Raw genomic sequence first — 26469 nt, 5'->3', positions numbered from 1 at the left:
TGTATTATTTTCACTTTGACTTTCCATGTCTTACTGACTTTAGCGAATAGGGTGCATACCTTTATAACTATTTGCTAATATTTTCTCTCCTTTGATGAGATGGTAGACATCAAAACCCTATAAGTTAAGGAGATTAATGTTCTAAAGCATTCTTTGTCTTGCTTAGAATGATAAAAATTCTTTGATATGAAACTCAACCACTTCATTTCATCTCAATGAGAGTTTTTTTGAAATTCATTGAATTACAATTTAATATAATATATATATATATATATATATTCATCTCTCTCTCTCTCTATATATATATATATATGTGTATATATATATATATATATATATATATATATATATATATATATATATATATATTAGCATTCCAGTCGCTTTTTTTTTTGTTTTTTGCTCAACATACACCTTCAAACACCCGGGCAACGCTGGGCTGAAATACTATATATATATATATATATATATATATATATATATATATATATATATATATATATATACAGAATATTATAATCGTAATAGACATTTTCTCCCTATGCACCAAGAGTATTATGCAAAATAAGCGTCTTTCTCTCCGCGGAAGTCGGTATTTCCTTTCTGGTTATCAACTTAATCTCGTATCATATTATCATGTGCTTCCAGACTATTCGATATCTCTACATAATATCATAAAAGAAAATATACAAAAAAAAATATCAAAAAAGAAGAAAATGATAACATTTCAAGCTTGTTCCATTTCTTTATATGTGTATGAAAAATTCAAAAATTGATAACCAACCAGAACCAAAAGAGCGAACGGTATCAAGTAGAAATGACAAAACAATGGAATATTGCGCCGCGCAAGGTAATAGGGATGACCGTCTTCTCTTATCCAGCTCGAGAGGTCTGGTTTTTTGTCGCACCTTGACCGTGAAAATAGAACACAGCTAGCTCGAATATTAATGTTAAAAAATGAAAAAAGAAATGCCGTTTTATTGACGTGCATGCAACGTATAAGACATAGTAGCAGATGTTGCACTGCTCGATATTGCTATTATCGATATAGTACACTGCAAGTAGTGTGGTTCGCATTTCCGATTATAGGCTAGTGATCTGATCTGGATATTTCTATTGGACCGATAGCTTGAACGCTGAGAGTCTCTAGAGAATAAACCATTTTACCGCACGTATATTTCATTGCACTCAATAGTGGATTTATCTCTCTATCTCTCTCTGACTCTTTGTATATATATATATATATATATATATATATATATATATATATATATATATATATATATATATATGAGCAAACAATTAAGAAAATATGTTAAAAACACTTTTAAATGAATTAAAAACATATTTAATCTGAAAAGGAAACACTAGATAAATGATTAGTCCTTAATCCGTGGAGTTTCGAAGAAGTACTTTCCTTTTCATCAGAGGGTAGGAATTAGCAAAATGCGGGATCGGATTTTGCATGCAGAAGTATTTGATGAAACAACAAGTAAGTCAAAGATCTTACTTGAAAACAAAAAAACGTTAAGCAGAGGGAATATGATAAAGAAGAAGGTGATTACACACGAATGGATAGTCTGGTAGAAGATAAAAAATCCAATGACGGTAAAATCCAAATGTAAAACTTCAAGAAAGTTAAAAGAATTTCCATTTGGACAAGTAAAATCCAAGGAAATCCCGTAATTGGAAGAAGACGGTCCATAATAATCCAAAGGCAGAAATCCATGGAATAATTCACAAAAATGTGTACAAGGAAAAAAAAAGAAAAGATTCCAATAATATTAATAAAAGACAAAATAAAATAAAAAAAAAAAATATATATATATATATGGTAAGTGTATATATATATATGCATATATATACACATATATATATATATATATATATATATATATATATATATATGCTTCGACGCTCATTGCTTCTGTATAAACAAGCGGTGAGAGCATTGTAAAAGTGGTGGATAAATGTTTGTTTAAATTGACATTTGGTGAGATAACTTAAGGGTACGGCTCCCGTGGGTCGATCGGTAGAGCAGCTGATTGTCAACGCGATCGTCCTAGGTTCCATTCTCGGCTTGAGAGAGCTGCTAGTCTAGCGGCTCTGATGAGTTGTGATACATGAAGCAGGACTATATGTCGATGACTATATATATTTGTGTATTAGATTTTTAGTGTTTCCCTCAGGTTTTTGTCCGTTCGATTTTTTGTCTGAAACTAATAAGTGGATCTAACTAAAAGTTTGCATGAGCCCATGATATGATAAGCTGAGAGTGCGTATATCATTATCAGGTCGAATAACGGTTGGGGAGTTGTAAGATGTATTTGACAAGAATTGTACTAGATACCCTAAAATTGAGAACAAATCGAAGCATAATCAATAATCTGTTTAGAAAATAAAAGCAAAACAAAGCAATAATATAAAATTAAGAATATATATATATAATTTTCAGAAGAGATTATATAATTATCTCCCCCACACACAACGTCGCAGCTCACAAGAAGCATAGCAGCCATTTTTTGGTGTTATGGCTCGTGAGTTGAGTGTGGAATATATATATATATATATATATATATATATATATATATATATATATATATAACTAGCATCGGTACACGAAGTTGACTGGGTTAACATGAAGTTCCGCTTGAAACACACCTGTATACTAATAATTTTCATCATGGGCAAGGAGGATACCCCCACACAAATATAAAAGAACGGATGAAAAAAAGTAAACGTCCTCGCCCCAAAAAAGAAGAAGTACGTGATATCCTCTCCATTAGATATTCCGGCAAAAAAGGTTATAAAGACAAGAAACTATTCTCCGGATATTCAGCACCGGAAGTACCCCCCTCCTAGCAACAAAAAATTACTTCAAAATAAATCATTACAACATTTTTTTCAATAGAAATAAAAGCGAATGCCCGTGCGATCCACCCCCAAAAAAATCTACCAAAAAATTACTTCCAAAAACAATTAAATGAAATTTTTCGTCATTTTATATTTCTAATGTAACCCCCCACCAAAAAAAAAATTAATTGGTCATATTTTGAGGTTCGTTTTGTTCCTAAAATTGTAATGTAAAAGTACAGAATGGATTCATAAAAATTAATTAAATTTATCGTTTTTTATGTTTCAAATGTAATTCCCGCCTCCCCATCACCAAATAAAAATTGTATTTGTCATACGTTGCCCCCCTCCATCGATCGTCAAACTTGAAAAAATAACGTGCTCCGTTTTAAATAATTTTTCGAAGGTATTCCCCTTTGTTTTTTCTGGTTTGATAATTAAACGGTTTCTGATTTCAGATAATAATAAGTAAAAAAAGTTAAATCAAATATAAATTGATATGAAAATAAACTAAATGATAATTTTTTTAATACTACAGTTGATATGAGGCTATTATGTCGAATAAGTAATATCATCGAGCTAATTATTAAAATAGATTTAATTTAATGTGATATGCTAATGACCGTAACTCAATCAATGTAGATGTGGTTTGAAGAATGGCATATATAGAAATTATGTACAACATATTATGTCTCTTTTGACAGAAGTATCCTATCTTGGGCGTTTATATGTATTGGCCAGGAGAGGTGTTATATTTCTTTAGTCATGGGGAGTTGTACACACAGGCAAACACACACACACACGAACGCTACTACTTTATATATATATATATATATATATATATATATATATATATATATTATTTTCACACTCAAACAACGTTGCAGCTCACAAGAGCCATAACAACAAAAAACGGCGGTCATGGTTCTTGTGTTATGTTGTGTGATGGTAAAATTAATTATATAATCTCTCACATTCTGAAAATTATATATATATATATATGTGCGCGCGTGTGTGTGTGTTTGTTTGTGTGTTAATGTCAGTTAATCTTCAGAGCTAGAAACGAGATATCTTTACGCTTCTATATATATTAACTGCACATGTTGATCTTTTATTCGAAGTTCTAAACTATAATTTCAAATTATTCGATCTATTATAATACAGTATACCACACAATCAGTCAAATATGTATATCGATCTCTTTTAATGTCGAACTCAGTCTAGCATACATTAGGAGTAATTCGCATTTCACAATATTCATGCACTGAAAACCTTTTCTTTGCATCATTTTTCTTTCGGTAATATAAATATGCTTTACAAAATGTTTTACAGATGAGACAGTAATTCTTTCTATAAATTAATAGAAAGAGAACCCGCGTAAGGCACATATACTACACACCCACTTAGGGATTCAAATGGCATAAATAAGAATGAACACAGTGAGTCAATATAACGATACTAAATCATAACACAGTTTATATATATATATATATATATATATATATATATATATATATATATATATATATATTACCAAATATTACCACCCATTTTTTATTTAAATATCCGCTCGAAGCTGAAGCAAAACACACGTGAAATCACCAAAAAAATATGTATGTTTCTCTTCTTTTTTACTCCGATGCATCACCTCCTCCATAACAAAAAATGAAGAAAATAAAAATGTGTACAGGTTTTCTTACTCTGATAATGTTATTTTTGGCGAAATATTGGACGGCCTAATCACGTTGACACACCGGTTCTCGTCAGATCACCGAAGTAAAGCGACGTTGAGCCTGGTTAGTACCCGACGGGTGACCATTCTGGAATTCTAAGCGCTGTATGTACTCTCCGCTATTTCGGCATTTGTTTCCAGTCGTCCAGAACATACACTTCATATACCACTGGTATTTAACAAAGTCGACTCAGGAGAGGTGTGGTTGGAGATTGCTCACCTCCTGCCACAAAAATTTCACGCGCAGGCACCCATACGTGGGTATCTATAGTCTGTCAAAGACTGAAGGAGCCTATTTTTTATTGAACTTAAACAATAAAACAACATTTATTGGACGTAGAACAATAAAAAAGAAGTAAATAAAAATGATTCTATCATTACTTCCGACACTTAAAAGTTTTCAAATATCTCATTTAAATTGTATTCAAAATAAGTGTCTTCTATAAGCGCGTGCCCATCTAATATTATCAAGTATATTTTGAATAAATAATTTCAGTCTACGTTTAAATAACTACTCTTAGGAATGTAATATTTATTGACGTTCCATGATATACTCCCCATGTTCATCTCTATTGGGCATGACTTATCTTAACAGACCTTGTATTTTATACTAGCGGTTGCGCCGCGTCGGCACACGCAACCTCGAGTCAAACACAAAATCTAGTACACTTACGAGGGGCGTGCAATAACTAATGCCCCTGCCTCACTTCCCCTAGCAGTAGAGGAACGAAACTTGGTACAGTTATTAGTCTTTTTCTACATAGGAATAACCCAGAGTTATGCATTTCTCCCATCGTTTGATGCAACTCTGGAGACCGTTTTTGTAGAACACCCCAGGTTGGTCCTCCATCTATGATGTGACTTCAGAAATCAAGGCCGCATCATCTGTGGAATGCTTTCTTTTAAAAAACAACTTTATGGCTGGGAAGAGGTGACAGTCAGAGAGCGCAAGGTCAGGAGAGTATGGAGGATTGGGGAGGATTTCACAACAACATGCCAGCGGAGGGCTGCACCCTTACCTCTTTTGGAGGTGGTTAGTCCAAGTGCTTCCACTGCATTGACTGGGATGTGGCCTCTGGATCATATTGATGAACCCAGGTTTCATTCTGTGTAATCAGTCTTTTGAAAAACTTTCTCATCTTCTTGGAAAATCTCCAAATTCATCCTCGAGCACTCGACGCATTCTCGTTTCTGGAATGGTGTGAGCAACCTGGGAATCCATCTGGCAGACACCTTATGCATATGCAAATGGCCATGAATAATAGTTTCCACAGACCATGTACTAATCTTGACACCTTGCGCTATTTGGCGAATAGTAATGTCCCGATCTTCCAAAATGGAAGCCTCAACTTGACGGACAGATGCCTCCTCAATGGCAGAAGAGGGGCAACCAGTTCTGGGAGCTGTTTCCACAGATTATCAGCCGTGTTTGAATTCACGATGCTAGCGTTTACAAGGTCAAATGATGGGGCATTATCACAATAAGTTTCTTTCATTTCATCAAAAGTCTCCTGTGGTGTGCGTCCTTTCAAATACAAAAATCAGATCACTGGTCGACATTCATCAGGCTCCATTTAACACCTGACTCAGTTAAAACACCTGTAAAACAGAAATCACAATTAGTTCAGAGCTGTAATTCTCCACATAACCCGCAGAGATATAAACCATTGCACTTGCAAAATTTTACATAGATCAGACAACTGGAAGTGGGCCAGAGCTATTACTTATTGCACGCCCCTCGTAAGATCAAGTACACTCAACATCGTCTTACCATCACCGCTTACCTTGCGCAAAACACAATCACAGAAAAAATACCCTAAGGGTAAGGATAATGAGTAAAAGTTGGATAAGATGATGTTTTAAATCATTACGAACTTGCCAGGATTTGAACCTGGAATCTTCTGATCCGGAGTCAGACGCGTTATCCATTGCGCCAGAAGTCCTGTCCGTATGCAGAAACAGGTTACCGCGACTGTATACATTGCCGCATACTACAATAATCTAACGAATACAAATTTAACACGAATTGTTGACTTGCACATCCTTACAAAAAGAAAAACATGTCAGTCACTAAATTCATCTTGCCTTCTTTGTTTAAATGAAAAAAATTGTATCACAAAACTTAAGGATAGGGAACACTCTTACATAAAAAACAGGAAACCTCAATGAATTGCAGACATCAGAAATCGCATCTGCTTTCTTTACTCCCCAATAATCCCAATTGAATTCAACTCCAACAAGACCCACATGTATTATCCGATAGTTAAACACCTACCCATCCAAATCTCCTCCAGTTCAACATTAACTAAATCTAAAACCACGATCTTCATGGGAAAACACACGCATAAAAAACACCTCTAACACTTGCAAACATTTTTTCTACATACTATAAATACTTAATAGTCCCACCCAATCCACTCATCCACAACAGAATTTATATTTGGCAAATGCATGTTTGTATAACCCCTGATAATATTTTCCCCTAAAATCTTGATCAAAATATTCATCCGTAACATAAATATTAAACTAATATTCAGCTTAGTGGTATACGTGCTGCTCTGCTCGCTGCCTACATGTTAACTTCGATACTTACAAAAATGGGGCAACATCTGGCACAGCCTGAACATTAAACACACCATTAAAGAACACAATTATCTAGTGACTGACAACATACACCGCAAACATTAACCCTTTGTCTCCCTAAAACCAATGTTTACATTTCCACTAAAATGAAACGCTCTAATAAAACTCTTTTAAATTGTTAACCCCAATCTAGACACATCTTTTATATACTATAATGATTAAGTGTGTCCACAATCTAAACGATAAATGATGCACGACACCATATGATATAGATGTTGAAAATAACTCCAGATGACACTTGTATATATCTACTCCGGGTGATATATGTCAGCATATGGATATGTGTATATACATCGTCTTCTACGTGCAAAAGATCCGTGGGTACTAATATTTATAAATAATGAATATAACCCCTAGTAAAGTTATAGCATTGCTAATTAGTAGCAAATGACTGGAAAGAATTCCTAATCACACTTATTTTTAAATAATCATTATCGCTGCCATAAAAAAATGACTGCATTTGAGCATCATAAGTTTAGTAATGACATATATTCTGAGTTGTGCAATTACTATCATTATGAAAATTTTAATAACAAATTTACAAATACATTAATTAATAAACGCACATTAAATGAACAAATGAAATAGTAATTAATATTATTGTGGTCTAGTAAAAACCGATTTTGTTTAAGTGAGAGAAAAAAATGTATCACTATCAAACAAATGACGGCACCTGTCTTTCACCTTCTAATTTTGTTCTCTCTTTCTTCTTCTGCCTCTTTTTCCTTCGCCCCTATTCCACCCCCTATTCCCTTCTTTCCTTTCTTTCTTACGCCGCTCACTCCTCTTCCCTCCCCTCTTCCGTTCTCCAGAAGCCCAAGTAATGGTCAACAGATCCGAGTAAATCCTAATCTTTTTGCAGATACAAATAGGAATACTTAAATAAATCAAATAATAAAGAAGGAATTTAAGATGCACTTACGCTTGAAGTCTCAGACATGCAGCGGCAGTTGACAGGCGAACCGCGTATTTCTAATAGATAACGTCTACATACGCTTTGGCTTCATAACCTTACTCCTCAGTCCCCTAACCATACAAACTCTATTCCCTAACACCCATATGAAAATGAATGAATAAAGACATGGGTAAATTAGTAAAAAAAAAAAAAACGAACAGGAAAATAAATAAACTAACAAATGCGCGCCCAATCAACCCTGGTTTCTGCACAGCTGAACCTTCACCTCCGTTTACAAAAACAAAAGACATCTTTTGCTCTCAGTTCGTTTTAACATTTAAAATTCCGTTTTCGACAATAAGCGTTGTTGCCTGAAGAGGTCTCTAGTAACTAAACACTAGAAGACCGAAACATGCTCATGATTGTGTAGCACCAAATTACTGCTTATGTAAAGACAAATTGAATATATATATATATATATATATATATATATATATATATATATATATATATAATGGGTGCTCCTTTAGTCTTTGACAGCCTATGAACACCCATTAAAGGGGTATCTGCGCGCAAATTTTTTTTTAACCAGTAGGTGCGCAATCTCCTACCACACCTTTCCTGCGTTGAAATTAGTCAATATAAGTGGCAAGTGAAGTGTATGTTCTGGACGACTGGAAAGAAATGCCGAGATTTGCAGAGAGCACATACAGCGCCTAGAATTTCCAAATGATTACCCATCTGGTACTAACCAGTCTCAACGTTGCTTACCTCCGGTAATCCGACGAGAACCGGCGTGTCAACGCGATTATGCCGTATTCACACACACACACACACACACACACATATATATATAATGATATACACACACGTATATATATCAAAAATAATATACATGTATCAAAAATTAAAATAATTATTTATATATATATATATATATATATATATATATATATATATATATATATTATATATAATTAAATATATTAAAAATTAAAATATAAAAATTAACTAATGTTGTTTCAGTTTCCAGGGATTCTAAGGTTTACATTTCGTAGACTTACCATTTGTGCGAACCAACTTGTCGCTAGTAAATTCAAAAGTAAGGAAGTAAAAAAACAGAATTCAACTGTATAATAAAAACAATAAAAAATGTGAACACAAATTTTATGATCATAAGTTGTTTACGCTGTAATTGTTTCGGAGATTAAAATGCAAACTGTCTGCTTAATCACTGCTTTTTCAGTTTATAATACGACTTAGTTAAGTAATGTAGACACAATATCTCCCTCTCTCTCTCTCTCTATATCTCTCTCTCTCTCTCTCTCTCTCTATATATATATATATATATATATATATATATATATATATATATATATATATATATATTTATATGTGTATACAATCAAATTTTTAAGAATTTTTAGGCATGGGTACAGTCTGGGTAGTGTAACTTAAGATACCGTAAACTATCCCTTATGAACACTCTTGATTGTGTAGTGTGTGTGCCCCAATTGAACGTTTATTAGTTATTAAAAAGACTCATGGCAGTTGTTTGGTGGTCAAGGGTAGGGGCTTAGCAAATGGAGTCAGAGGTAGCTTAGTGGCTGTTTTCGAATCTCCCGACAGGTAGGAATTGCTATCCTGTTCTAATGATTGCAGGAGCATTTAGCACTTGTGTATGTAGGAATGAAAGTATAATTGTGATTTTATTATATATATGTAGGTGGGATGTGTGTGTGTGTGTGTGTGTGTGTATTTATAGATGACGAGAGATGAAGATGGGACCTGAGAGAGAAAGAGTGAGCAAACTGAAGCAGAACAATATGAAGGCTTGGGAAGAGTCAGCTTGTTTGTATGTCGGTAATTTGTTATCTGCGAATTGACATTTGCATCCGAACAAACAGAACACAATTATCCATTTATTCCATAGGTTAAGACGTTACAGATTTCCGGGATCTCAATCCAAATACTTTGTTTTTGCATTCAATGAACAAAGCACATTTCTTAGTTCCCCACAATCTCGTAGATAAAATAGTTAAGCGTCTCTTGGTAACATGGCATTAGATTGCGTTGAAATGAAACTCTTTTCAAGTCGTAAAAGGCCATGATTCTGATCAGTTTTGCATAATAAACGATGTAACTGATGACTCACCAAGAAATAAGTCTTAACCCCGATATGAATAATTGTATGCCCGATATTTGATACACGTACACACACACACACACACACCCTTTTCTCTACCTTGCAACCCCTCTCCCACAGAAGAGACGTTGCGAGCCTATCCTTGTTTTATCGTTATTTTCATGGCAGGTGCTCGTCTGAACTCCAATCCCTTGTCCCCTCTCGCCAATCTTTCACGAAAAACACCCGTCTAGCTGAATCCACTGTGAAAATTTTCCCCCACTCTATATCTGTGCCTAAATCAAAACGCGGATTTCATGAGCAAAGCTTCTTTCTTAGAACTGCACGCCTGTGGAACTCTGTTCCGTCTGCCTGCTTCCCTCCGGACTACAACTTGGATGTCTTCAAGTCTAATGTTAACAAATTCCTAATGAACCCCCCCTAATTAAACACTTCATAAAATCTCCTCACTAACGTGATGTACTTGCAATAACCCTTATCCCTGAGTGGCTTCCGGGCCTTGATAAGTGGTGATCACTGTGTAAAAAAAAAAGTATGATTTAGATAGTTTGCTTTAAATAAATATATATGAATAAATAATTTAGAAAGTGTATTGCCGCCAGCCTTACACTTGAGCGCAGAAATAGATGATAAAATGAACGGATTGTTAAATATTAATACACAGAAAAGACTTTCGTGGTTTAGATTGTGCACTATACAAAATATCACACATATACGGTACATTCACGAAAAAAAAACACGGAAATTAAGTAATGGTTGAACCTGGCCAGTACAAAATGGGTAGCTATTTGGGAACGGTAGGCACTGTATGTGTCCTCTGCTTTTCTCAGCATTATTTCCATTCGTCTTGATCTTATATATACTTGCAACTGGAATTAAAACAGTGTCAATTCAGGAAGTTTTGATTAGAGATTGTGCAACTCTTGCCACATAATTTCACGTGCAGCAACCCTGATGTGAATGTTCATTATCTGATAAAATCTACTTCACAAGGTTTCCAGCTAAAGAATAGCTGGAAATGTCTTCTAAAGTATTACATATTTTCTCTCTGACAAAGTTTTAAAAGTAGTCGACGTCCAGAAATCAGAAGCTCATGGTTTCAACACTGACGTCCGTCAAGGTTCGATCTAAGCGCAACTCCTTTCTTTGTATTTATCAATGATCTCCAAAATTATATTCTAATATCGTTCGTAGACATTGCTGCAGATTACACTACAATTTATGGCAATACTTCAAATACCGACATTGACCAAGATCTTTTTGATTCTCTTTTTTTATCTTGAGAAGCTAGTGTAATAAAGAAAAGTGTCTTGTTGATGTTAACGCATCGAAATTAAGTTTCTTTTCTTTCATCATATTTGCTCTGACCACTATTTGGCCCCAGATGAAATAAATGTCTATCGTCTTGAAGAAGCACCATTTTTAGATGAGCTGCTCTGACTGATCGTAACTTCTGATCTCACATCCATAAAGTGTGTTGCCATCATCTCTGGGAAAATGGTGGACCATTTTACCGCTCTAGTGGGTGTCTCAATACCGATGCAATTTTCCATTTGTATAAGAATCAAATCCGTCCTAAAACCGTCCACATCTGGACAAGTGCTGCTCGGCGTGCCCTATTTAACTTTGATAGAGTTCGAAACCGGCTAGGAAAAATGGTAGGCGGTGCCTTTCCATTTCACTGCAACCTTTTTTCCACAAAAATGATTTTGCGAGCCTCTCTCTGCTCTATCGTTATGTTCATGGCAATTGCTTGTCTGAGCTTCAATATATAGTCAATCCTTGCCAGACTTTTACAAAATCACTTAAGCAAGTACAACCACTAATAACAATTTCCCCCTTTGTGTGCTTAATTCTAAACGTAGAGTCCGTGGGCAAAGCTCCTTTCGTAGAATTTCCCGCATATGGAACACTTTTCTATTAGCATACTTCTTAGCTGATTATAATATGGAACCTTTCAAATCCAATGCAAACAAATTCTTGTTTAGGCGTCTACTGAAATTATAAAATTCTACATAATCTACACCATTAAGATTACTAAACTATCTCACCACATTCGTTAACCCTAATTTTCGGCCTTTGGGCCTTGATATATGGTGGTTACCTTGTAAAATAAATAAATCTTCCTGCATAAAACGTAGTGTCTCAGTAATATAAAAAGCGTTCCAAAAGTAATGGCTTATTTTTTTATTCCGTCCTCATGGATGAGAAAGTATTGCAAATTGTGTTGTCATTGTGATTGAACTTTAATGCACTTATGAGTTAACATTTTCGTACTTCTCTTACTCATATTGAAGACGTGGAACTCTAAAAGAAGAAGGTTTTATTTTATAGACGTGCATTAGAAGCGGAGATGTCTCATTGACTTCATAGAAAAATTGCATTGATCCTCATGCCGTCCAAGCAGAAATATAAATTTTGAAACAGCAAAGGTTGTTCGTTTTACTAGTTCCACTTGCGTTTTCGTAGCTCTTAAACTTTTTGAAGTAAAGAAAATCGGAAGTTTTATTACTGGAAACGTGGTTGTATGATAAAACCTGCCGTGGGCGCTTATGCACAGTCATTGTTCATCGCAGGCAAAACTTCATTGTGCATGATGGTGACCGTGTATAAAAATAAATTCTGGAACACAAAATGGCGCCCGTTTTAATTGTAGGAGTCTTGTGTAGCTCTTCAACATTGTGAAACAAAAAAATGCATTTAAAAAATGAACCGTTGCATTTAAGTATCAGTTTAGCTATTTTCTAGATGTGTCTGTTTAGAGTGAAACCAGATTTCGTTAGTATTTTTCGGGCTTATCCATCTTTACACTTGCCGGAATACTGAACTCATATAAATAAAGATGTTTGGTGTAGATTTTAAAATCTTCTTTAATTTGTTTGGGGGTTTTATTTCCCACCCATTGTAAAAAGGTTTTAGGGTTTAAAATGCATTAATTGATATGTTACATAAAACAAATGAATATAGGAAGTGATTCGGAGAGAAGTATCAATATAGTTGACCTCTCTATTTTCGGTAGGAAAGTCTAAGATAAGTTTATCTCGTCACAAACGTTCAAACAGCATCAGAAATCGGGTCAAAGCAGTTTAGCAATTTTGAAGTTTGTCCATACTAGGCAATCTAGAAATAATAGATGCCCTAAATTTCGAAGTATACTGGCTATAAAGGAAAAATCCTCTAATACCATAGACAAACGTATTAATTACTCCGCGAAGCCATTATAATAATATCGGTTTTGCAGAAAAATAACTAAGAAAAGCTGCCTGTTTAAATATCACTAGTTATCCTCCGCTTATCCAAACGCATAGTTTTCTGATGGAGTTTATATTATTTTGAACTGAAGCGATTTTAAGTATTCAATATCTTGTTCTTATTACGCAATTTTTGTCTGGAAAACGGAATGCAGGCAATTAGTTAGTAATCCATATGTAAATTCGAGTAGCATTTGCGCCTCCGTATGTATGTGAGAACACACTAAAAGCATGCAACTAAATATTATCAATTTGATAAAAGCTTATAGCATATTAGTTGTTTGGTGCTCTTTTACTTCTCTTCTTCATCCCAAACAAGAGACATTACCACGTGGGCGTAATGGGATATTTTATGTCTCATGGGGATGATGTGAGGCAATACATGAGTTTTACAGTTAGTGAAGGGGAAAATCGAGAGGGAATTCCAATGTCTAGACGTTCCATAGAGTAAAATCGCTTTGGCATTTAGGGATCTGTAAAATAAAGATGTGGGATATTGCTGCTAGACTAGTTCGACTGAGTTTTAAACGACCTGAAGTTTGGTCCTAAGGTTCCAAGCGCAAGAAATTCGCCAGAATATACTCCAGGAAAATACAGGATAAAACGATAAAATTTTCGCCCTAGAAAAACGACATGATTCCATTTCCATTTGACGAAAATTGGTTTTCCCTTTTGTTATAGATCATCTACTAGGTGACCAGTTGTGTACAACCCCCAAGGGCGATAGGAGCCTTCTAAAATGTGGGAAAGTAACAATGTTCATAGAGCAAGATCAGAGAGGCGTCGCTGTACTACTCTTGCTCACTACCTATCCAACTTATGGCAACAGGACCATAGTGACTACCCTACAAATGCAAATCCAAACAACTGAGACGTGCCTAGGATGGTAAAAACAGTTATTCCGGACACAGTTACGGTATTTTGTGTGGTTTTAAGTGAGAGCCACATCATACAACCTCACAGCTTTGAAAGTCAACATCTACGTTTAACTGGTGCTACCAGATCAGGCTGCCAATTGGCTTTCTGAGACGAAATGCACCTACATCGATTTCTGTTTTTGTTTTCTATTCTATTTTGTAAAACTTAATTATGTTCTACAAAAAGAAAACAAAATCAACAGCCCCTTCCCTCCCTCCCTTTCTTTTTCCTTTCCTACTTCCCGGTCCTGGATATGACCTTAAACTATATCTGATGGTGAGGTCCTAGTTTGCAGGCTTTGGGGAGCGTGGAGCCACCCTTTAATTGCTATTGCTCCCAGGTCCACTCTGACCCGGAGTGGTAGTACCTGCTAGGGTCCCAACTATGGGTTAAATAGAAAGAAAAAATACATTCTTCAAAATCTGGTCAGATTCAACTTGACCCAGTGGTCCTGGATATGACCTTAAACTATATCCGATAGTGAAGCCCAACCTTGTGGGATTTGGGGAGTGTGGAGCAACACCTTAATTGCCATTGTTCCCAGGTGCATTCTGACCCAGAGTGGTAGTACCTGTTAGGGTCCCAACTAATTGTTAAATAGAAACTTTTTGGAAAAAAAAAATCAAATATTCTATTAAAAACTTTTTCTTCAAAATCACTGGATCGGCTTTAAATGACCTAGAAAGGGTTGATATATATTAAAACAAAAACAATCAATCAATCAATCAATCTACGCTTAACTGGATGTGCTGAAGAGTGTGATGATCCTCTGGTTCAATCGGGTGGTCACTAGCAGTCCCTGAGTGTAACAGCAGGATTGGGCGTCGATCCACGAATCAAAAAACCCCCAGGCTAAGTTTCATAGGGAGTGCTACGACTTTCTACCCTTCCCTTATTCGCCCCCTCCTCCCGCGGCCTGAACCCGCTGGGCTATTTTGTTTGGTCATACGTCGAGGACATCATAAACATGACCTCCCACAAAAACAAACACAGCTTGACTGGCGCTATCTACCGAGTATTCGCCGAGCTTCCACTGATGCTTTTGGAAAAGTATTTTCCTAGTTCCGGACCGATATTGATGCAGTAATGTAAGCTGAGGACGACTACATTAAATAGTTCTCAGCTCTACTATACAATCAAGTTATCTGAGTTGATTTAATCAATAAAGTTTTGAAATAAAGCTGCAGTGTTAGTTTCTTTAGGGAGAAATTTCATCGTTCCGGCTGTACTTGTAGAACAGGCACATGGATGGAAAATTATGACAATGGATTAGAGAATCATTTTGACCCCTACTTGAAGTAAGAACTATCGGTAGATGCACAATCGAACATGTGAAAACAATGACTTACCCATGAATGTATGGTAGCATTGTAGAGATTAAAAATACTCTCATATGTGAGTAATTTTCTATCGCGGTAGAGGAAACGCACATCCTTTGCAGCATCTATGTGTAAACATTTTATCTAGCGATATATTTGGAAATAAAGATCAGCGTAACAATTTTCATTAGCAATAAATAACGTACGTGAACTTTTTACTGAATAAGGAAAGACAGTATTTTTATTTATCGCAAACTTTTTTGATTATTTACAATTGTTTCTTCTGCCTTACTCAACTAAAAAAAAAAAATAAACGCAATTGTTCATTCTGCGTTGCTCAACCTGTAAAAAAAGTATCAATTGTATCCTGAAACAGAAAAGCGAAAATAAAATATTTCGCAATTATTTAAAATGCAGGTCTCCGATTTTCCAGATTTCTAAACAAAGACCATAATTCTTCTCTTTCTGTCATAAAAGCCTACGTTTATTTCTGACAACTTAAATAAGCGTATGAATTTTCGGTAAACGTTCAAATGGCAACCTGTTATTGATAAAATTATATAATAACAGAATGCGCTATCGTACTCGTTTATATATCTTTGTACGCTCCACTAAAAACAACGCGTTAAATTAAATAACAGCGCGTGTTATCCAAAAGTAGAAAGCACATTATACGCATGTTTCTTTTCAAACTTAAAATAATAGCTGACATTTAATGAGTTTTATTACTTTTTATGGCATTTACAAGTGTTATAATGATAGGCTGGCCAAATATATATCTGATTTATAACTAGAGTTTTCTTTGTTATTTGGTACCAACATATGTTTAATGTAATATTATGCAGTAAATTAAATAGTTAGGTTTTTGGGGCAGTTTAGTGCCGTAATATATGTTACGGTACAATCACGTTGATACAGCTTCTCGACATACCAGGGATGTTAAGCAACGTTGAATCTGGCCAGTACAAAATGGGTGGTTATTTGTGGATAGCAAGACGTTGTATGCAGCTGGAAGATCACCTACATCCTCTTGTTTTGCAATGCGTGTAATTGTGAAATGCGCGCATATTGACAGTATTATAAAAGAAATGTGGAGTTTACCGAATTCTATCTTCCTAAGTGTGGACGCAAAATGATGAGAGTATTTGCTTTGGTTTATAAAGACATCATGATAGCCGTATCTTGATCGTCTATACGCAGCCTGTAAAAAAACAACACCAGCAACGACAATCTATTAGCGTTAACATCAAGTGAACATCATAAACATAATAACAAAAATTGGGGCTGCCGATGAAGTAGCTGCCGAATGTGTAAGAATAGATTTTCTGATGATGAATTAACAAAACGCAGAATTTATGTATAGAAAAGGGGAATAACATTTTTTTTCAACTTATGATCTAGTCAAGAATAATATAAAACGCTAAGTAAAAATAATAAAACGCCAAAAATATATAAATTACTACAACAACGTAAAGAGTCGAATTATAACCATGAAAACATATACTTGCTAGATTAAGATACCCTATATGGGGTAATACACCTCGTGCCCTAGAAGAAAGGGAAATGAGAACAAACTCTAGATCACCACCGTCAGTGAAACCTATGCGATATCGGGGAACTGATTGTGGTTCGCTTCGTAAATACAATGATAATCGGCCCTGTCGGTGGGGCATTAGAATACGCTGACTGCCCCCCTGCAGAGGGTAAAAGTCCCTCAATGGGGGTTCTGGATATGACCTCAAACTATATCCAGTGGTGAGGCCCCAGCTTGTGGGCTTTGGGGAGTGTGGAGCAACCCTTTAATTACCATTGCTCCCAGGTCCACTCTGACCCGGAGTGGTAGTACCTGTTAGGGTCCAAACTATGGGTTAAATAGAAACCGATGTGAAAACAACAAATATATTCTATTAAAAAAAAATTTCTTCAAAATCTTTGGATTCGGCATGAAATAACCCGAAAAAGTTTGATATGCCGTAAAACAAAAACAACCAACCAACAATGATAAGCATAATCCCTCGCTATCGTCTACATTTGTTTTTCTATTCAATTGGTGCTTTGAAGAAGGGGGCTAATATCGGAGACATAAGTTGCAGAGATGTTATGAAGACAAATGAGCAGCAAGATGTTTGTTCACATCACACTTCAACTTCTGCGTGTCAGTACAGTTGTGAAAGCAGATTCCCGAAAGGAAGTTCCAAAGTCTAGTAGTTTTGGGGAAGAAACTATTGGAGTAGAAGGTTTTCTTACACTATCGGGTTTCTACATTGTAGGGGTGAGATTTAGCTGCTTGTCGAGTTTGTCGGGAGTATTTATGTCAAGAGGGTACAAGTGATTGTAGTTCGTCCCAGTATTCGCCATTAAAATACTTGTAGAACAGGAAGGGGGATTAAACATCTCGTCGATGCGGCAGACGCTAAAGCTAGGATGATAGTTCAGGACCTATCAGATTGGCGACTCACTTTTAAACCCTGTCCAGGAGTAAGAGACTAGTGGTAGATGCAGCAGCCGAAATATGATAACAATACTCCGTACATGGATGAATGATGACCTTGTAGAGACACAGGGTACGTTTAGGCGTAAGTAGCGTCCTAGCGCTGTAGAGAGAGAGAGAGAGAGAGAGAGAGAGAGACCGCCTTCTTCGTAGCAGCATTGGCATGCTCTCAATGTAACTGTTCCAATTTATTTTGAATGTTTATGTAGCCTGTATGCAAAAATACTGCAGTGAATCACGTATTTAAATATCAAAACAGGTATTAAGATACACTAGTTACAACTAATCAATTGCATTATGCATAATGAATTAATGAATTTATCTATTTATATCCAACAACAAGTAGGATGTTGTTATGTTACTGTGGAATAGCTTAAATAAAGGTGACACTCATAACTTTTCTATTTCGTAACTATCAAATATCATGGAAGTTTAGTTACTCTCCATCTGTGCCTAACTTAATAGAAGGTTCTGTGCGGCAAATTTCTTTTCTAGAACTCTCCCTCCGTGAAACACAATACTGTAGGGTTGACTTCCATCTGGCTATAATATGATCGTGTTTAATTCTAATGTAAATAAGCTCGTGTTGGGTCATCCCCTTAAATAATGAAACCCAACGAAGTGTGCACTTTAAAAAGCGTTGGTATTCATTGATTTGCACATCAATGAAGTAGTTGCCCTAGTAAACACGTTATAAAGCGGCGAAGGTGGAGAGGGCAGGCTTCAGATGGTTAGCAATGAATAGAGACAACCGTATGTAAAATTAGAATGTATTTTGTTATTTTTTTCTTCTGATAAGGTTACAGGATTAATCATATTTTAGACGTCCCGTTCTTACTTTTTAGCGCAGTGTTAGTATTATTCATTAGTCAATTGATAATTCATTCACTTTATTCTTGGGATGTTTTATTGTAATACGCGGTAAATCTTCAGTAAGAAAAACTATGCATATGTATCATATATATATATATATATATATATATATATATATATATATATATGATGATTGCGACGTCTTGTGAGACGAGTGCCACTCCCTCACACACTGAAAGTCCATGAGGCCGAAAATGACTTTTTTTAATTCTACCGACGAATTCACACGCTCAGCAGACATGACACTGAAGACGATCATTAGTATACACACACACACACACACACACATATATATATATGTATGTATATATACATACATGCACACATATATACATACATATCTATAAACATACACACATATAATACACATACAAACACATACATACATATATATACACGCATGCATACATACATAGATATACACATATACATATATAATACACATACAAACACATACAAACACATACAAACATATGCATACACACATGCATGCATACACATATATACACACATATACAAATACAAACACACATATACATACATATACACATACAAACAGGTACAAATATATGCACCTATGTATACATACACATACATTTACCTACTTATACATACACATACATATATATATATATGTATTTATACACATACATATATATATGTATATATGCACATACATATGCATATGCTTATACACACATACAAATACATACATACACACACTAACATATACAAATATATAAAACCAAACACACATAAACATATATACACTCATACATATATTCATACATATACACACACACATATATATATATATATATATATATATATATATATATATATATATATATATACATAAATATATACTTCGGAATAGTTTTTATTTAACAATCAGTGGTTATGTAAACGTGAGATTGTAGGTTTACAAAACATTACTGGCAGTAATATTCTAAACAAGAAGTGCTCGATATGCAAGATAGAGCAAATAAATTAAATTGTAATTCAATGAATTTCAAAAAAACTCTTTAATAATGTAAATAATGTAAATGTATTATTTTCACTTTGACTTTCCATGTCTCACTGACTTTAGAAAATAGGGTGCATACCTTTATAACTATTTGCTAATATTTTCACTCCTCTGATGAGATGGTAGACATCGAAACCCTATAGGTTAAGGAGATAAACTTTCTAAAACATTCTTTGTCTTGCTTAGAATAATAAAATTTCTTTGATATGAAACTCAACCACTTCATTTCATTTCAATGAGAGTTTTTTGAAATTCATTGAATTACAATTTAATACATAAATATATATATATATATATATATATATATATATATATATATATATATATACATATATATATTAAATACAAGAGTAGAAATAAAAGTTATATATAATTTTATTATATTATCAGAACAATAATGGAAAATTAAAAGAGGAAAAATTAAGAAGAGCCCTCTTTAGACCATTGCATTTCGAAGCTAAATGTTTCCCACCAGAGCAGGTGTAGGACCAAACTATACAAAATGCAGATATTGATAGAAACTGATTTTATAACAGTTCGAGATGAAATTAGAATCTATAAATATGATAATGTAGTAAGAAATAATTAAGTAAAATTAAAAGTAGATACAATTTGTAGCAGTAAATCAGGAGACTAGTATATATGTAAGTAGCAGTAAAAAGAAAAATATAGGCCGTTATAAAATAATAGTGATCATTAAAGAATAGCAAAAACTAAATAGCGAAAAGGAAAAATGTGGATAGTAGATAAGAAAGTGAAGAAAAAAGAAAGGAAAGAGAGAAAGCAAATAAGGGATACGAAAAGAAATATATAAATAAAACGTAAAGAACGTTGAAACCCATATTCTGTTATTTTATTTATTTTATGCACGTAAAAAACATTGAAACCCATTTTCTTTTATTTTATCATAAAACTTGCAAAATACTTTTATCAGGCACCTCAAAGAACGTAATCGATCATAAATCATGTTCTGAAAAGAGGTATATAGCTATGTGATGTAAAACAAAGTCGATTTTCTGCTTGCAACTAATAAATAAATAAATTAAGAAATTCCATCATATAACTAGTAAAAATCCGTTCACTCTTTTTGCTTTGACCAAGTATATCAAAGAAATCATCTCGCAGTAAATCTAACCGCTAATAGTAGTTGGAGATTTAATATACCACAAATTCAGACGGAGTATGTACGTAATCATCCACATGTATAAACTGTAATTATTGGCCATGTTACAAGTCAAGAGTGCTCAATAGTGATAATGTAGCATTGACACGTATGTATTTTACGACATAATATAAATCGAGATGATTATAAATGTATAATAATTGTTGCTCTCACGGTATCAGTAACAGTGCCTGGCAATCACCATGCACAGCTGTCCCTTTATTATTCAGTAAAGATGACTTGTAACTATGAAACTCTTACGCAACATCGATCGAATAGCGAAATGCAACCTGGCGTACTGTGCAAACACTTCTCCTTGATCATATAGATCTTGATATCTATAATCCATGATCAACTATATTTAAACATATTTCAAAGTAGAATGAAATGATTATACAACGTCCATTGCAATACACAACCATTGGTCTGCATAGTCGAAAGCAAAACATAACTTGTCTACTAGGAATAATTGATACACACTTATGAATAGATTGTTTATAGACGTAAAGCATTGAAGAAGCACCTTCTTTTTTCAAACAATTACTGTATTCGATATTTTATATAGCAAAAAAGTGTTGATATATCGTAAAACAAACAATCAATATAATGTGTGCAAATGTTTGAAGATATTAAGAACCCGAAACATAAAAACAGTTTATTTTAAATTAATATATTCAGTGAGGTAATAATCTAAAAGTTTTTAAAACCCAGCAACTAATCCAAACCGAACCATCTCCACTATTATGTCTAAGGCACTTAATCTGTATATGTAAGTTCGTTTTCTGTAAAATCCAAAACGGCTGGACTGATTTTTTATGATATTTCACACAAATATCCATCAGGTGTTTGGAAATGGTTTTAGGTAGGTTTTGTATCGGAATATCATTGATATGTATCGTAAATGTATAATCGATAATCGAAAAAAAAACTCATTTTTTCTTTTAGTAGAAACAGACCGAATTTGAACACAGTTCCTATGAAACAGGCATAATTTGAACAAAGTTCCTATAAAATAGGCCGAATTTGAACAAATCGCCCATAAAAAGGCCTAAATTGAACAAATCTCCTATAAAACAGGCTGAATTTGAATAAATTTCCTATTAAACAGGCCGAATTTGAACAAAGTTACTATAAAACAGGCCGAATTTGAACAAAGTTCCAATATAATTTTACATCACAAATGCATTTGACAAGCTTTATCACTTCACAAGCAGAAAGATTCTCCGTATAAAATCAAAAGTATGTTTTGTGATTAGATGGAACACATTCGACATATTTTTTTTTTCGTTTAAAACACGATTGAACTAGGATATTGACTTTTACATTTTCAAATTTTATTCAAACTATTGTATTCCAATATATTTGTCAAATCAACAGTTGGTTCTGTGATAAGACAGGGGGGGGGCGTTCGAAACAAATGTTTCTGTTTAAAGCATAATCGAACCATTAAATTTACATTTTAAATGTTAATTCAAGTCCTTATATAAAATTCTTTGATAAAATCACTCGGAGGTTATCTACAGTGCGAGTTAGATTACAATAAATCATTACGTCACTGCGAGAAGGCATAAGAAGTTTCCTTTCGCTGGACCACGGTGAGTCGCAAACTAGAGCAGATAATCAATCGATCTGATTGGAAATAAGCAAATTCATATACTTCGATGACTATGAAAGCATTTTCCGGAATATTTATCGACCCTCATTCAATCCTGGCAACGCCATGTCTCCTTGTCAGTTTTATTATATATTAAAATTTTGCAACGGGCAAGTTATTCAATAGATTTTCAACTATTTTACCGTCCAGACAATGTGGATGAGCATTGGCCAGTTATGACTAAGAAAGCTACAAATAATATCAGTTTTAATGATGTTTGCTTGCAGCTCATGTTTATGCCATTATATATCAAGCAACTGACATAGTCACGCAAGCGAGTATTCATAAAATTACGCGTCAATAAACAGGCAAACAAAGACTGCATGTAAACATTTATACGTACACATACATTTATATATTCAAAGTCCTTGTTGCTACATTCGTTGAGGGCCGCTAAGAGAACCTTTCGCCTCCGTACTTTCTCTTAAGCACAGCTTCCATGTAAAATATTCCCAACAAATACGTATAGCTACAATAATGGTCAACTGTTTTCTTCTCCCTCTATCTGACCCCAAAAATAAACAAATATTTTATGAGCAAATGTAAAGTTACACACGTTTACACACCTGTTTATATGTAAGGGTCAAACACGTTGTAGACTCTGTCGCACGGAACATAAAAAAGGGAGAGGAAAGAAATTTAACTTTTTGTTTCAGGTTTATAGCAAAAGATATTTATTCATCTTTTTCCGGCTATACGTGATTTTCGGATCTGCTATAACGTAACCCAAGTATCTATAGCGTGATCATCTTCTCTGAAGTGGTCATCTATTCTTACGTATTCCACGGCCTGTGCATACATTTTTCTTTTTTATGCATTTGTTCTTTGTCGTGACGTCATCTCGCGCACATTTGTATAAGCTGATATACGCGCACTTGCGATCTGTTGGTATTTATTTGCTTCTTCATTAAAGCAAATCAGACTCAAATTCATTTTTAATGTGGGGGGAAGCTACCCCCCCCAAAAAAAAGGCGACACTCTGTCATTAACCAAAAAATATCTCAATATGTGAGATCTCCCCTACATTGACCAATTAATTTAATGAATCATCAGAACAGATACTACACTCTGATCTTGGCCCGAATTTCAAACTGCGGTTTGTTACACAAAGTATTTTGTTTTCTTCAACTGTCCGTCTGTGAGATACAAAACCGTGGGGCTGCTTACTAGCTGACTACAACATGGTCGGTTTAAATCAACTATAAATAAGTACTTAGGTCGTCCTATTATATAATTAAACCATACAAACGTTCCATCATCACAAGCCACCAAAGCATTGCTTTACCATCTACCTAACTCTTGTTAACCATTATGCTAGTAAAAATATATATTAGTTACGTACCGACAGCAAAATGGAAGTTATAATTTCTACTATATTGCTTTGCCATTAGCTTGGTATTTTTGAGTCTTGCCAGAAAGGGAAAAGAGAAAAGAGAAATTCGAATGCGCAATATTCATGGCTAAAAATAAAATGGGAGAATCTTGACAAAGAGTTACATATCAACTAGTGATCAAATGAGACGATATTGTTCTGTTCGGGTTATATGTTTAGCAAGTGAATGCTATATAACATCCGTGTTTAATGAGGAATTTAATGAGTAACATCAGCAGCGACGAATCATACTGTACTCCTGATACTCCCGACTAACGGCGTGTTTCATAAACAGTAGCCACGTGTTGATTCAACACAAATAATACATCGCCGAATTCACGTTTAATTATCTACGAAAAACAGTTTTCACATCGTAAAATAAAGGCTTCACTCACAAACGACCACACGTATATTCATTTAAGCTGCCATTCCGAATGTGATAACGTTTAGATTCGTTATTTTAATTGCGCAAAGACAGTTTCAGCTGATAAGATTCTCTTTTTACAAGTAGCACAGAAAAAATGGCGTCATTCTATAGAAAAGATATGCAATGGATTAACAGGAAGCTAGTTTGAATAGTATCTTAACTCTCTCTATTTATCTTACTAACTCTCTCTCTTTATCTCTCTCTTGCTCTCTCGTTCTCTCTCTTTCTGCCTCTCTCTCTCTCCCTCTCGCTCTCTCTCTCTATATATATGTGGATGTGTGTGAGTGTATGCTTTAGAGGCGGCGAACTTAAAATAAAGAACACAGTACATTATTATATATAATTATATTTAATCATATATACATATGTATATATATATATATATATATATATATATATATACATACATACATTGGTTTTATCTCCAATATATATATATATTTAATTTATATATTTATTTATATATATAATATATGTACATATATATGTATTTATATATAATCTCTAATATAATATATATTTTCTTTAGTTATAATATATATAGTTAATTTATATTATAATTTTTCTATCTATCTATCTATCTAAAGGATATTATTTTAAACATTATATTATTTGTTTCAAAATTTTTTTTTATTTTGAAAAGTTATTCTTTCTGAATGTAATTTTAAATATATAAACCCACTATATATACATATATGCATTCATATATGTATATATATATAATGCATATATATATATATGTGTGTGTATAAAATATATATATATATATATATGCATATATATAATACATACATGCATATACATATGTATGTATATATAATACATATATATATATGTATGTATATATATATATATGAATTATGCAAATACGGGCTATATTCGAAAGATTTATTTTTTTTATTTATAATTATATATAGTTGATACAGAATTGGCGTTGTTATAATGCATGCGACATCTGCATGAAGTATAATATATTTATGAGCTGGGGTAGTATCGAAACAACAGTGAAATTGCGTGCACACACAACGATAAATAAACAATGAATGCATACATCATATGTAAATAACTCACAGTTCACAGATAAAATGTGTCCCAAGCTGTGAACTCATCTAACTCACAGGCCTCTAATTGTGAATGCGATATTAAAATAAATAAACATATGTGTGTATTATGCAAGGCAGCCTAAAGTCCGAAAGCCAGTCTGTTCCACGCAGGAGATTCTATCTTGTTCGTGGTTACATTTGATAAAAAACGGCATTTTAATAGAAATATAAAAGTAAACAAAGAAAAATAAAGAACATGTTTTCTATTTTGTTCAAGTTTTATTATGGGTATACCCCTTGCTCTATCAGTATTGAAGTATATACATATTCGAGTTATACTGCCAGAGTTTAAATATTATGAAGATAAAAATAAGGGATTATTCAATTTACTTTAAATAAAAATAGAAAAGAATATGGGATTGAACAATAGAATTGTTTCCCTAAAAAACACCCCATGATTCCATTTCCCTTTGATGAAAACTGGTTTTCTTTATTTTTGTTGCAAAAACAAATAAACTAGTTGGTCAGTTGTGTACAAATTCAAAGAGCAATCGCAGTCATGTCTGAAAGTGAAACAATGTTCAACGAGCGAGATTGGAGGTGCGCCGCTGAACAACTCATGCTCTCTACTGATTTTAATTCAGATAAAAAGACTATTGTTAG

The 26469-nt window shown here is 34.0% G+C and overlaps 1 protein-coding gene and 1 non-coding gene across 2 annotated transcripts in view; one reads left to right on the top strand and one right to left on the bottom strand.

The window, feature by feature from the left end:
* The window catches only part of LOC145248915 (sex peptide receptor-like), a 1158544-nt gene that overhangs the window by 760310 nt on the left and 371765 nt on the right, over window positions 1-26469 (top strand). The gene's annotated exons all lie outside the window — the stretch shown is intronic.
* Trnar-ccg (transfer RNA arginine (anticodon CCG)) lies at window positions 6456-6528 on the bottom strand. Its single transcript has one exon. It is a non-coding gene; the product is annotated as a tRNA-Arg (tRNA).

This window comes from Euprymna scolopes, chromosome 27 (genome assembly GCF_053919585.1).
Source record: "Euprymna scolopes isolate OS-2025 chromosome 27, ASM5391958v1, whole genome shotgun sequence".
Lineage (NCBI taxonomy): Eukaryota > Metazoa > Mollusca > Cephalopoda > Sepiida > Sepiolidae > Euprymna > Euprymna scolopes.
This window is presented reverse-complemented; position numbering and strand designations above follow the sequence as displayed.